This window comes from Anas platyrhynchos, chromosome 4 (genome assembly GCF_047663525.1).
Source record: "Anas platyrhynchos isolate ZD024472 breed Pekin duck chromosome 4, IASCAAS_PekinDuck_T2T, whole genome shotgun sequence".
In the NCBI taxonomy this organism is placed as follows: Eukaryota; Metazoa; Chordata; class Aves; order Anseriformes; family Anatidae; genus Anas; species Anas platyrhynchos.
In genome coordinates, this window is record NC_092590.1 from 70,974,063 (window position 1) to 70,987,592 (window position 13,530).

General features: G+C 46.1%; 1 long non-coding RNA gene across 1 annotated transcript; it reads left to right on the forward strand.

Moving 5' to 3' along the window:
- The first annotated feature begins 1,863 nt into the window (after positions 1-1,863).
- LOC119716846 (uncharacterized) lies at positions 1,864-12,004 on the forward strand. Its single transcript, XR_005265587.2, has 4 exons — positions 1,864-8,766; positions 9,235-9,438; positions 9,517-11,382; positions 11,875-12,004. It is a non-coding gene; the product is annotated as an uncharacterized lncRNA (long non-coding RNA).
- Positions 12,005-13,530: the final 1,526 nt, after the last annotated feature.

Below are 13,530 nucleotides of genomic sequence, written 5' to 3' on the forward strand. Positions count from 1 at the left end.
ACAACGGCACAGGTCACCCGGACTCCACTTCGTACATGCCCCCAGATCTTGAAGGAAATGTATTTTGCAAGCTTTCATCTGATTAGCATGGAAATTACACTGGGGTTTCTTTTTTAAAATAAGGACAGGGCTGAAAAAAAATATATACATCTTGATTTGTCACTGGAAAAAAAAAAAAAGTCTTTGAAGGTTTGTGTAGCTGCCCTTCTGCAGCCAGATCTCCAGCTCACTTCTGGAGGACATCCCCTCCTCTTGCCTCCCACTGAAGCCTGCAGCAGTGAGCCCACACTGTGCGAGGAAACGTCACGAGGGACATCACAGCAAGGGCAGCCAGCGTGGTGCGGGTGGGTAGCCTGGCGCTTCTTTTTGTGACACCTGTGGGAACAGCAAGTGATGGAAACCTGCCAGGTAACACCCTAGAAGTGCCCCAGTCCGACTCCAAAAAGTGAAGCCCTTCACTCCTCTCTAAGCATCTGGGGCAGAACTGGGAGGTTTTAGGCGAGGTGGAAGCTGCTGGGCTTTGGGCAGCTGTAGGAGAGCATCCATGGGGAAAAGCAGCAGTGGGAGATGTTTAGGCAGTTTCCTGGCCCAAAGAGTCTTTAGAGAGGAAAAGCCTGCAAACAAAGTAAAGCACAAATTAGTCTTGCTGGAACTCAGTGCTGGGTTTCACCATCTGTAGGTGAATTATTGAGGGAACCTGCACTGTGCCAAGGGAAGCCCCAATGTGCCATTTTACTTCCCAAGGCTATCGTTGCAGTGCTACGGGTCATGGTGTGTCTGGGCAGTGCATTTGCAGAGTGGTTGGGTTTTCATGGTACATAGAGAGGATGTAGAAACTGTCTCTTGATGAAAACCATATGGACTCTGAGAATTGCTCTGTAACATTTTGACAGCTCTTATGGGGAATGTGCTATTGCCTTTTCCATCTCTCAAACTGAGACAGGAATAAAACGACATTTTTTCTTTTCTTTTCTTTTCTTTTCTTTTCTTTTCTTTTCTTTTCTTTTCTTTTCTTTTCTTTTCTTTTCTTTTCTTTTCTTTTCTTTTCTTTTCTTTTCTTTTCTTTTCTTTTCTTTTCTTTTCTTTTCTTTTCTTTTCTTTTCTTTTTTCCTTTCCTTTCCTTTCCTTTCCTTTCCTTTCCTTTCCTTTCCTTTCCTTTCCTTTCCTTTCCTTTCCTTTCCTTTCCTTTCCTTTCCTTTCCTTTCCTTTCCTTTCCTTTCCTTTCCTTTCCTTTCCTTTCCTTTCCTTTCCTTTCCTTTCCTTTCCTTTCCTTTCCTTTCCTTTCCTTTCCTTTCCTTTCCTTTCCTTTCCTTTCCTTTCCTTTCCTTTCCTTTCCTTTCCTTTCCTTTCTTTTTTTCTTTTCTTTTCTTTTCTTTTCTTTTCTTTTCTTTTCTTTTCTTTTCTTTTCTTTTCTTTTCTTTTCTTTTCTTTTCTTTTCTTTTCTTTTCTTTTCTTTTCTTTTCTTTTCTTTTCTTTTCTTTTCTTTTCTTTTCTTTTCTTTTCTTTTCTTTTCTTTTCTTTTCTTTTCCTTTCCTCTCCTCTCCTCTCCTCTCCTCTCCTCTCCTCTCCTCTCCTCTCCTCTCCTCTCCTCTCCTCTCCTCTCCTCTCCTCTCCTCTCCTCTCCTCTCCTCTCCTCTCCTCTCCTCTCCTCTCCTCTCCTCTCCTCTCCTCTCCTCTCCTCTCCTCTCCTCTCCTCTCCTCTCCTCTCCTCTCCTCTCCTCTCCTCTCCTCTCCTCTCCTCTCCTCTCCTCTCCTCTCCTCTCCTCTCCTCTCCTCTCCTCTCCTCTCCTCTCTTCTCTTCTCTTCTCTTTCTCTTTCTCTTTCTCTTTCTCTTTCTCTTTCTCTTTCTCTTTCTCTTTCTCTTTCTCTTTCTCTTTCTCTTTCTCTTTCTCTTTTTTCTTTTCTCCTTTTTCTTCTGTTTTTGAAGAGATTGCAATTTCTGAGAAATGACCAAACCTCCATATCCCCAAGTTAAATAGCACAAATGCCCCTCCCTTGAACATACAAGGCCACCCATCTTTACAGCATTGATGCAGTAAGAAAGTAAGAGATAACTTTCTTATCTTTAGCACATTTTATGTGGAAAAACACAAATTATTTTCCTGTTTATGTTCTGACTTCCACTCAGAGGACTGCTGCAAATCTGTGCTGATTGAAAGCTCCCCTGCTTTATGGGAAGGGAAATCTTCACTCCTTTTAAAAGAAGTACTAAGTAAATAGATTTCAGAATAAGGCTTTTTTCAATATTTGCACTTTAAATGACTGCATGCTGGCTGTATCACATCCCATTTATGTTTTGGTACCTCCAAATCTATGACCAAGTTTTACCAGCAGCTTGAAGAAGAAGAAGACTTAATCTCCCATCTTCAGGACAGAATGAAAAGGGATTTAAAATCAGCTATCCTTTAGCATGGGCACCAAAACCCTGGCTGCAAAGACACTACTCACCAATGAAGGGAGTGGGACTAGCCCCGATAAGGCGCTGGAACTGACTTGGTAGGAGTGAGACACAAATCACACAAAATTTATATGCAAAAAAAAAAAAAAAAGGCACTGAATGTTTTCAAACAAACTAGAGAAAATTGGTTTTTGCACATTAGCAGTTTGTGAACATAAGGTGGCAAAATCCTGCCGGCAGTGGTTTGCTGTGCAGCAGCGTGTAGACAGAGAGCTGCCGGTACGAGGGGCACTGAGACTGCACATCTGCTCTGAGCTTGTGATTTAGTGCCCTTTGCTTCAGCTTAGGTTCCCTCACTTAATGTGTGTGTGGGGGGGAGGGGGCAGGCTGAGCCCTCCTGTGACTCCATAGTCAACATGCAAAGTGGGGACACCAAGAAGCAATTTTGCCCAGCAAGGTCTTTGTTTCTGCAGGAAGAGATGCAGCCATGAATATTCAAATGAAGACTTGGGTTCGGACTCCGAAATTACCTGGTTGTAAACTGGTTGCTTTGAGTTCAGCTCCATTTCTCTACATGAAGCTTTTGGTCACAAAAGCACAGAGAACAGAGGCCCAAGTCTTGGCAAACTGAGGAAACACAGCCAGGGGGAGATGGACAGTTTCCCCTGTTGTAAACGGTTGTCAGCAGATACCACTGAAACTGGAGCCAACACAGAACTAGGAGCAAGGCAATGGGCAGGTGAGACAACAGGTAAGATTTGCTCTATTGAGTTAACTAGTCAGAATTGAGTCCTGTGGCCAATATAGCAAATTTATTAGACTGCTGTCACCTAAAAATTCATATCCTTCATAAGAATTTTTATTAAATAATGAAACTAAGGCAGATTTAGAAAAGAAGACTTTTCTCTTTCTTTCTTTCGTTCTTTCGTTCTCTCTTTCGTTCTCTCTTTCTCTCTTTCTTTCTCTTTCTCTCTTTCTCCCTCCCTCTCTTTCTCCTTCCCTCTCTTTCTCTCTCTTTCTTTTTTGCCACTTTTGCTGACATTGTGATGGTCTAACCCAAGCTTCCTACAGACAGGCTTCCTGCTGCTGGACTAGGAGGAAATGAGTTAAAACAGCCTCTTCTCTGGAAATCAGCCTGTGTTGAGTCATGCTAACTATGAGGTTTGGGGAAAACCTTTTGTCCACCCAGTATTCTGGGGGTGACAGTACAGATCTGTTCTTTGGGCAAACAGAAAGGTGGCCGCTTGTTTGCTCACCAGCTGATGGACTGCTCCACCTCTATGTGCTCAGGGCATCTCCTCACAAACAGTGCCCCAAGTGCCACCTGTGGAGCAAGGCACAGCCCAAAAGGCAGGACGGTGTCCATATCCATCCTCCCTGCACATGGCAAAATGCCCAGGACCAAACTGTGGTCACAGTGCCAGAGAAAGCAGGCCAGCCACCATACTGGGTCAGGTGGCAGGAGCAGCAAGCCCCACTGTGACTCCCCATCACCTTCTCGCTTGGTTAATTTGCTGCCCAAAACACAGCCCAAAAATTCTGCTCTGCACGCGGAAAAACCCAGCAACCCACAGCCAGGGCAGGAGCAGGTAGCTGGGCTGAAGGTTCACTGCTGTGGGACCTGCTGGGTACTCAGTTGCACCTCCTGTTTCCGCCTAGCCACTGACTTCTCGGGAATTCTGCAGCAGTGTAATGCTTTTGAGGCTGCTTCCTCTTGGTCACGCTGTCGGAAGCGGGTCAGCATGGGCTCTGACGTACCACTGCAGTGCCACAAGCCCTGTCGCAACCCAGCCGTGCTCAGTGCTGGCCCTTGTGGTAGCCCAGTGCTGTTGGGCAATGCTGAAGCTTCTCTGAGACTCCGTTTTCAGCAGGCGCTGAAGGAGAAATCGCTGGTACTGACCAGAGAAAACTTGTTTTAAGGTGTGCTTTTAAGGAAGTTTGTGAGGTGCCTGTGCTCAGTGGGGAAGATGGAAGTGCTGAAAGTCCTTATTCATCTAACAGAGCGTTAGGTCAGTGGCAGGGTCCTACTTGAACCTGGGCCTTGGAAAGAAACCCCCTGAAGACTTTGCCTTGGCTTTGCAGGAAGTAACAACCCTGCTCCCCAGTGAAATCTGGAGCCTCAGAGAGGCCTCCAGCACAAAACCTCCACTTAACTTAGTTGCCAAAATGGCCGTCTCCTGACCATGCCCTACACATCACACATCGTGTCTCTGCAAATGTCCTACACAACCCAGTCAGACACCTCTTGAGCCTGCAGTCGATCTCACTGAGGTGCTTCACTCCCTTCATTGACCTTGCAGGAAAACTGGGGTGCCTCCAGGTGGCAGCCCTGTCCACTCAAAGGAGGTGTTTGTTGTTCCTTTGAGATGACAACCTGCAGTGGAATTAAGCTGGGATTCAGCCCACCACAGCAGCATGGCGGTAAGATGGTGCCCTGTATCTGGTGGTGGTGCTCTCTGCTTACACAACAGGCCAACACCTGCAGAACTCAGCCCCAAACCAAAAATGTAGGCTCTGAGCCTTGAAAGCTCACAGACAGGGTCAGAGGATCGCAGGAGTGACCCCATGGCCTCCACAGCACCTTCAGGCCTGTGCAGGACCAGGCTGGAGATTCACAGGGCAGAAGGATGAGCATGGAGCCACGTCTGGGCCTTGGTGACTGTGGCATGCAGCTGACTGGTTAGAGACAGGAACTCGGAATTCCAACATAAAATGTAATTAGATTAAAAATATAAAGGTGTAATCTTTAATATAACACAGAAATGACCACTACCACCAGCAAAAAGCCTCCTTCTGGCACTGGGTGGTGAAGTCACCATGTTCCTCCTTTTGTGCTTGAGGAACACCTAGCAGTTGTTGGGAAGAGAGGCTCCTCAGCACTGCCAAGGTGTAGATGGTCGAGCCCCCACAAGCATGTTCTTTGTGAGAAGTCAGAAATCTGCACGTGGCAGCTGAGAGGCTCTTCACATAGCTTGACCTTGGTCCTTTCATGGATATGATCAAAAACACCTTGAAGGATGGCTTAAAGGAGTTTAAACTAGTAATAAACCATTCACAAGTTGACAGAAGTAATGAAATTTGGGTGTTCCCAAATTTTGCGGCTCGGTTTCTATTCCCAAAAGAAGGATCAAAATCTAAATATTTCCTGGATCCAGCTAGCTTATTGCTCACAGGCATTCCAGAAAATGCCTTTAGTTTCTTACCAGAAAGGAGACTTGTTAGGCAGACCATGCAGAATTTGAAAATTTGCTTTAATGCAGTGCAAAAGAAATGCAAAGAACTGGCATCTGAATTCTGTTTCATCTAATGACAGAAATCCCTCTTATTTATACTTGTAATTAATGATGATTTTTTTTGTTTGTTTGTTTCCATCACAATGCACAGAATTATTTCTAAATCATATTTGAGACTTCCAGCAGAAGAGGTTAACTAATACTGTGAACTCATCCACCCAGGGGAGCTCTGAATTAATGTGGTATTTAAGTGGGGAGATCAAAGCAGTGATACCAAACAAAATGCTATTAACAATTTCTCACAAGAAAAAAAAAAAAAAAATGTCAGTACCAGGCTTTGGAATGAAGGAATGGCTGTGGATGGGGATTAGGTGGCTTCACCCCAGTGCTGAATTTATTTGATGGTCAAAACAGGGGCTGAGAGTAGCCAACATTCACTGATGTTTGTGGATGTGTTGGCCATGGTCAAGGACGTCATGTACCCCCTGAGAAGGGGAAGAGCAGAAGATGAAGTAGAACTCTTCTAGCCTGCACTGTCTTCCCACCAAGTTCCCCAACAACAGGCAAACAGCAAAGAGAGTTGCTATGGTTTGGGTAATTCAGCATTGAGTTTGGACTGTGAGCTATCTGCTTCTTTTCCCACATCATCTCCCACTAAGTAGTGCAGGGAGCTGCTCCATCCGCTGGCTTTTTTTTTTCCTCTTTTTAGCTAGAAAGCAGACCAGTTCCCCATGTTCCCATATGTACTGCAGCTCTGCTACTGGCAGTAAAAAGCCAAATTCTTTGAATAAACTAGAATTTGGTTGCCATCCTTTTGTCCTTTGATTAAGGGAAAAAAAAAAAAAAAAAAAAAGAAAGTGAACAAAATATTTTGCGGAGAGCCTCTGTGTTTTTCAAAGCTTGCTTATCTATCTTACAGCAGTGTTTTCATAACTCCACGCCACTGATCAAGTCAACAACTTATAAGGGCAGGGTCAGGCCACTAATTAAGCAAGAACTGTAGAAAAGATTTAAGTAGAGTCTGCGGGGCTGTCCTTTTTCAAATGCCAGGTTCATTTACGTGACCGTGCATTTCAAATGGGTCAAGAGAACTTGACTGTAAGTACCCAACATACTGCTGTGAATTAATATTTAATCAGATGTACAACACAGGGCTGAATATTAAAGCTTATCTTTGATTTTGACTTCTACAATTTTCTCGGGTTTCTAAACCCCTCTGAAAGTACTCCAGCGTTTCATAATAGTTTTACTCGTTATGTTTCTTACCAGTGATTAAAAGTATTGCGAATGTGAATCTACAAAGGGAAATCTGAGCATGACCTCATCAGCGTAGAGTATGTGGGAGACTAATTTAGTTCCATCCCTATTGGTAATGACAAATCAAATTGTTCCTCCAGTTAAATCACTAATATAGCAAGGTTTTGCAACTCAGCACATAACATGCACGATAAATCAGTTCAGTCTGTACACAAGCACTGCCGGCTGCTTTAAATCTGGGTTCATTTCTGGTTCCAAACTCTATTTGCGTGCTGTTCAGCTGAGCCATCCCAGGTCCCTTAATACCTGGAAAGAGGGAAAAAAAAAAAAAAGTTAATCTGTGCTCCCCGTGTACCATGTATTAAGCACTCAACATTTATAACCCTGCAGCCGATCGCTTGGCAACGTTGGGGGGAGGAAAGGCTCACCTGATGCATTATCAGGCTCGCCTCGATTGCAGGGGAAGGGTGCGGATGAAACGAGGTCAGGCAGAGTAAGCTCACCCTGCGCCGAGCGGCGCTCGCTCCGCTCCGTAATGAAATTAATCAAGGTCATTAATTTGATCCTGTTTTATTGTTATAACATGAAGCTGTAATTTGAGGTGGCTCAAAGAGGCACAGTCTTATCTGTAATTATACCTTTATAATTACATTTGTAATTTAAAGTAAACGTTTTCATGTATTACTGTAAATAGAGTGTGTATTATAGAGAATAATGCTGTCTCATGCTGCTTTTCAGCCAGAACTGCAATATTGAAAACACGGGCTGTAAATAGGATGGGGAGCTATTGGAATCAGTCAGTTAAGTGCTATTCAGCTTGTTTTTAAGAGGCTGCTTTATGTATCATTCATGCTAAGGTTAAAACTAAGTCTAAAACTCTATTCAGGCCCAAAATCAAAGGCTAGGGCACCTGAGATGTATAAAGAAGAATACCTTTGTACTAACTTTTAAAAGTAGCTAAAATGTTGTAGATCCAAGGCACGGAGATCATCCTCACCTGGGGGATGCTCCAGAGCTGGAGGAGCTCCAGGCGGCTGACAGCCACGTGCCAGAGACACCTCAACACGGATGCTTGTGACGATGCCAGGAGGCAGCAGGGACCGACAGTGCCAATCCTGCAGGTTTTGGGTGCAGAGAAATGGCATCGCTCGTCCAAGACGGGGATATGAAAGCACCTTCTGTCTGCACAGCCAATTTGGCTGCCTGTGTTCCCCCCAGGGCTCTGCTCACCGGCTGTCTCCACGGCATGCATATGAGCTCCCTCCTGTCTCTGCTCTGGAGCAAACCAACTGGTTTCTCCCAAGAAGAAACCTCGGCACGACTGACAGGCTGCTTTTCCCAGGGTTGCCCAGACAGAAAAACCTGTCATGAGCTGGACCAGGCTCTACCTTGGACAGTCCTCCAAACATCTCAGGAGACCTCATGCCCACTGACCTTCACGCCACGATGCAGAACACAAGACACCATCATGTCCTTCTGTGGACGTGCAGTTCTGGCAGTGCCTTTCATTATCTGGAGAATTTCAAACTAGCACAAAAAAAAAAGAAGTCCAGGATGTGATCATTATTGACCCAGGTTCTGTGGAGCTCTGCAGGGAGCTCAGGAAAGACCTTTGCCAAGCGTGACCATGGCTTGTGCCCTTCAGAGAGTGCTTGGTGGGGTGGACGCGAGCCAGTCCGTAGCAATGAGCCTACACGTTAATGTGACCTCCGAGGCATTTTCCACCGCGACAACATGTACAGAAGCTTTGCCAGGTAGCCAACACTCACTGTTCTCTTCTCTTCTCCCTAGGATTATTTCTGGGCTTCGCAAACCTCTGCTTCCCTGTGGCTCAGTGCTCCGGCAGCAAGGTGGCGGGGACCCTCCTGAGTGGCAGAGGTAGGTGACGCAGAAATAGGTGACAAAGAGGTGGGTGACCCAGGTCCTGAGGTGCAAGGACGGGTCTCCAGAGGTAGAAGGAAGATGCTGAGCACAGGGAGCCCAGAAAGAGGGAGTCCAGGGAGTCCAGGAACAAGGGAAATACAACTGTGTTACTGGGTGAAAACAGCTCGGGAGCAAGTCCCATCCCTGCTTCATTTGGGGAGGAATCTCCTGAAGCACATAAGAAATCTGGCAATTTACTTTAGATAGCTGAAAAGCAAAAGTTGAGAAATTTCTAGTGTAGTAAAAACTGAATTCACAGATTTAGAGAGAAGGGGGAGTGAAAGCCCCAGAGGCCTTCACTTACAGATAACCTTGATGCAGCTGCCAGCAACATCTGGATTGAGCCCCAACCAGATTCATACCAAAATCTTCAATATGAAGGAGTTTAAAAAGTAATGGTACCATTTTAAAACTTTTTTTAAGATGGTGGGAAAAGCAGCAATGGCCACGTGGAGGCAAAACCCGTGCCCAAGCACTTTGTGTTGGTGTTGTGCCCTGCCAGGAGAGCCAGGGCCCACCACGTCCTGTGTGCATGAGGGTCTGTGCTTCACGGCTAAAAGGCGGCTCCAAAGCTTTCATGCTGCTCGTCACGGGGGTGCTGCTGGAGCATCCAAAACGTGTTTGCAAGTAAGCATTTGTCTGTACTTGGCTTATTTCATTCTGTGTTTAAACACACACCTGAGAAGAGTCATAAACAATTTGCAGCGCAGCCTGCCTTCCCTCACCGGCAATAAAAGCCCTCATAAAAACGTTCCAGTGTGTCTCTGCAAAGTGAGTACGTGAACATGGGTTTGTAAGAGCAGAGCGAGAACTGGCTGAGGAGGAACCTGGCAGACACCGGACGAACAACGCATACAGGAACCTCAAGGCACAGCCATCAGGTCAGCCAGCTTTATTTTAACCTGCCATAATGTTTAAAAGTGACGTGTTATTTTTGTAACCTTGATTTGGGGATTTCTCACCTGAGACTTTTATATGAGACCACTGCTCTGAAAACACTTGTTCACCTCCTGATAAAAAAAAATAAAATTTTTAAAAAAGAGAATCAGCCCCCCAAAATGTTTCAGTCTAAGCACCCAAAACTAATGGTCAGTCTTGAAAATTTGGGGCGTGGAAACGATCAGGGATGGGCAATAAAACACTCCACTTCTTGTGCAAGTGCGTGTTCCCATGGGGCCCAACCAGGTGCCTGCGGGGGCCGATTTCCCAAGCAGGGCAAGATTTTTCTGAGCAGTCCAGGCACATCTCGTTACATCCAGCAAGAGAGCTTGAAATGGGTGCAAATTTGCTTGGATCACTTTGCTTATCCAGCTGTTGCCTTGGGGCGGGTGTCCCGCTGCAAGGAGTCATGTAAATGTGTAGAGCCAAGTGCTGGGACCTGAACTCACTCAGACAACACAACCTGGGACAGATGGGAAAGATTTTGTGCCTTGGTGAGTACAAACTCCAGGCTGGCTGGGGTGATATCAGTGGATCCACCAGCACGACCTCCAGAACTAGACTCCCCATGGTTTCTTGGTCATTCTTATCCTTCTCCAGCATCTCCAGTAACAACACATCAGCAGCTCCCTTGGTTGTCTGAGCAGAAATCTCCCCTGCGCAGGCTGTTATTAAATTCTCTTATGTCTTCATTAGATATCAGATGTGATGAAAGAAGGTGACATCTCCAGGGAGATATTGTATGGGGTGTGGGGACGGGCTGTTAATGTACTGGGGGAGACAGAGTGTCTGCAAATGTAATGATCTTCTAATGCCCTGATGTAAGTACCGAGATCCAGATCTTTCTGTTTTCTTTTTTTTTTTTCTTTTTTCTTTTTTTTTCTCCAAAAAGCAAAATGTACTTGAGGGGTGTATAGCAAAAGGCACTTACCTCTTTCCTCTTGCCCAACTCTGCTTTCTCCCTGCCGACTTGTCCCCTTTTTTCTAAGGATGTTTTTGGTGTCTTTGCTTTTTATTATTTTGCCATTCTTCAATCTTCATCCTTTATGTCTTAGCTGTTGGCACGACTGATGAGTTCTGCTTTCTCCATGACAGCTTTGTTTCAAAGAAAAATGGCAAAATCACTGCATAATCAGCATGTGATTTTTTTTTTTTTTTTGATTAAAAAAGGAGAGAAGAAGATGGATGCAGACTGTGGGGGCAATCCCTGCTGCTTTGCTTCTGCACATTGGAGTTTGCAAAGAGGATGAGAAGGGAGGTAGATGGGAACTGCTGCCACTGGGCTAGGCTCAGAGCTCCCCGGTACCTTCCCATGCAGAACAGGTAATTTACATATCCTGCTATTTTCATCAGCAGCTCTAAGCCTCTTGAGGACAGTTCTTGGCATGTCCCATTCCTGCAGCAACACCAGAGCTGCCCTGACCTGGTGCTGGTGCCAGCCCTGCTTTGAGGCCACAAGCTGGACCAGAGGTCCCCAGAGGTCACTTGCAACCACCTTTTCTGTGATTTTGTGAGCCAGCGCTGTGAAAGACTTCTTTTATCTCACCCAGCACCTTTCCATCTGATATCTGCTCCCTCCCTTCCTGGAGAACCCTTGGAGGAGCAGCTTCTGTTACTGGGGACCAGCAGCAGGTAGGCAACGAGGTGTCTCCTGACCCAAAACACTTCTCAGCAGCACTCACAGTGCCCTAGGCTTGCCTATTTGACCTCACCCTGCCCTGTCGAGAGGGTAAATCCCTGTTGGCAGTGATTCACCACCCTGTCCCCCCATGTAATGGGAGCCTGCCTCGTGCCGTGGGCGTGAGCTCTGTCTCCCGGGGAGCCAGCCGGCAGCCACATGACATGCGAGAGCAAAGTCTCTTACTTCAGATTTTCAGATGCTTAAGCTGTGTTTTTATTTTACTGAATATCCAATGGACAAAAAAATAAAATAAAATAAAATAAAATAAAATAAAATAAAATAAAAAAGATCTTAAAGTTCTCTTTGCACTCATTTTTAGCTGTAAGCGAATTGGACATTTCTGTCTGTCTGTAGCAGGGAAGGCATTCTGTGCTGCGAGGAAGTTTTCTGCAGTCTGTTTTCCGCATATGACAGAAAAATGAAAAAATGATCTTCCCTTTCAGTAGAAATCTTGGCCCGAGCAGAGCGCGGCAAGGACTGGTGATGCTGCCGGAGACGTGCACGTGCTCCAGAAATTGGGCTGGTGCCCGTGCTGTTACAGTTCCAGGTCTGGATCCAGTTCCCTCTTTGCAAGCGGATTTCCCTTGCGCCTGTCTCTACAGTGGATGTGCTCGCAGTGCAATCCCACACGCTGCTCTCCCCCCTCTTTTTGGGAAGGCAAATCACAGCCCTGTTTGCTCCCAGAATGCGTCCACATCGCAGCTGCTCCGTTCAGCTCTTCCCAGCCCAGCGGTCACACGCAGCTGCTCGTTAAGCGCACAGAGCCCGGGCTGTAACGAGGGAGGGTGCTGGCCCTGCCTGGGGGGCTGTGACTCTTGGATTGCCTTGAAAATAGTTTTCTGGTTTAGCAGACCTGAGAGGCTGAGGATATTCACATTTGTTCTACTCGCTGGTTAACTTCAGATCTGTTTTAATGCTCGTAGCAGTAAGTAGTTACAAAGAAAATCCTCTCCTGGAATTTTAGTAATTAAAAAATAAAAATAAAAAAGGAAGCTATCGTCTGTGTAGAGACAGATTCGACTGTGCATGGAGCTTTTTAGGCTCTTGGTTTAAAAAAGTGTAATCCCATAAACAACCAAATTGGCCATACGGGGGAGAGAGAGAGTGTTCTGCAAGCCAGAAAGCAAGCACTGTGCAAATTGCTCTCTAATAGGTTTCTGAAGGTGCTGAAGGACACTTGCTGGCTAATCTAGGCTGGTGTAATTCATATTTTATTCCCATCCATTACTATGATGGTCAGGGACTGATATAGGATCCTCATGGCCTGTCCGAGCTGCAGGTAAGATGACCAAAAGTGAGATGGTATCTAGCTGGAAATTTAGGAATTTGGCGTAAGGAAACTAAGATACCCACAAGGGGGAAAAAAATAAATAAATAAAAAAATCAGCTAGGAAAAGCCATAGGTGCTCCCCAGTGACAGAACCGTGTGACTTAGCAACAGGGCTCCCGTGGGGAATAAGGAATGCAAACGGCCGAGGCAGCGATTTATTGCTGCAAACACTGGCACAGGCACAGAGGGAGCCGCACGCCTGAAACGAGCCCTCGGCACGGCCAAGCAGGGGCACGGCTGGTCTGCTTCTAGGAATCGCCCCTGTGTCACTTGAAGTGCCTGTCCCTCCTCCTGCCACCTTCCTCAGCACGCTGGGAAATGCCAGGCAGTGCATGGGGCATTTCTCTGTGTCGGAGCATCCCGGTGCCTGTGTCTGCGTCCTGCACCTCCTGCAAGCGGGAGGGTTCGGGTCATGGCACCTTGGCTCGCATCCCTCCGCACTACCAGCTATCTGTCCAGGAATGTTATGTACTCAGAAGTCTACGAAAAGGAAAACAATAGAACCCCCTTCTCTGCACTGCATGTCTTTTGTAAACATTGAAGATCGGAGTAAAATAAACACATGCCCAGTAATTACATGCCACAGACGTTCCCTTGCAGTCAGAGTGTGATACAGGACATGTAAGCCCTGCGGACAAAATTATTAGCAGAGTTTCTCTTGGTTGGCACAACCCCCTGCAGTAGTACATGCGAGCCAAATTAATGTTCTCAGGATGGCAGGAAACACATTTTCCTCCAAGTGTTTCCATGAGCAGGCTGGAGGTGCTGA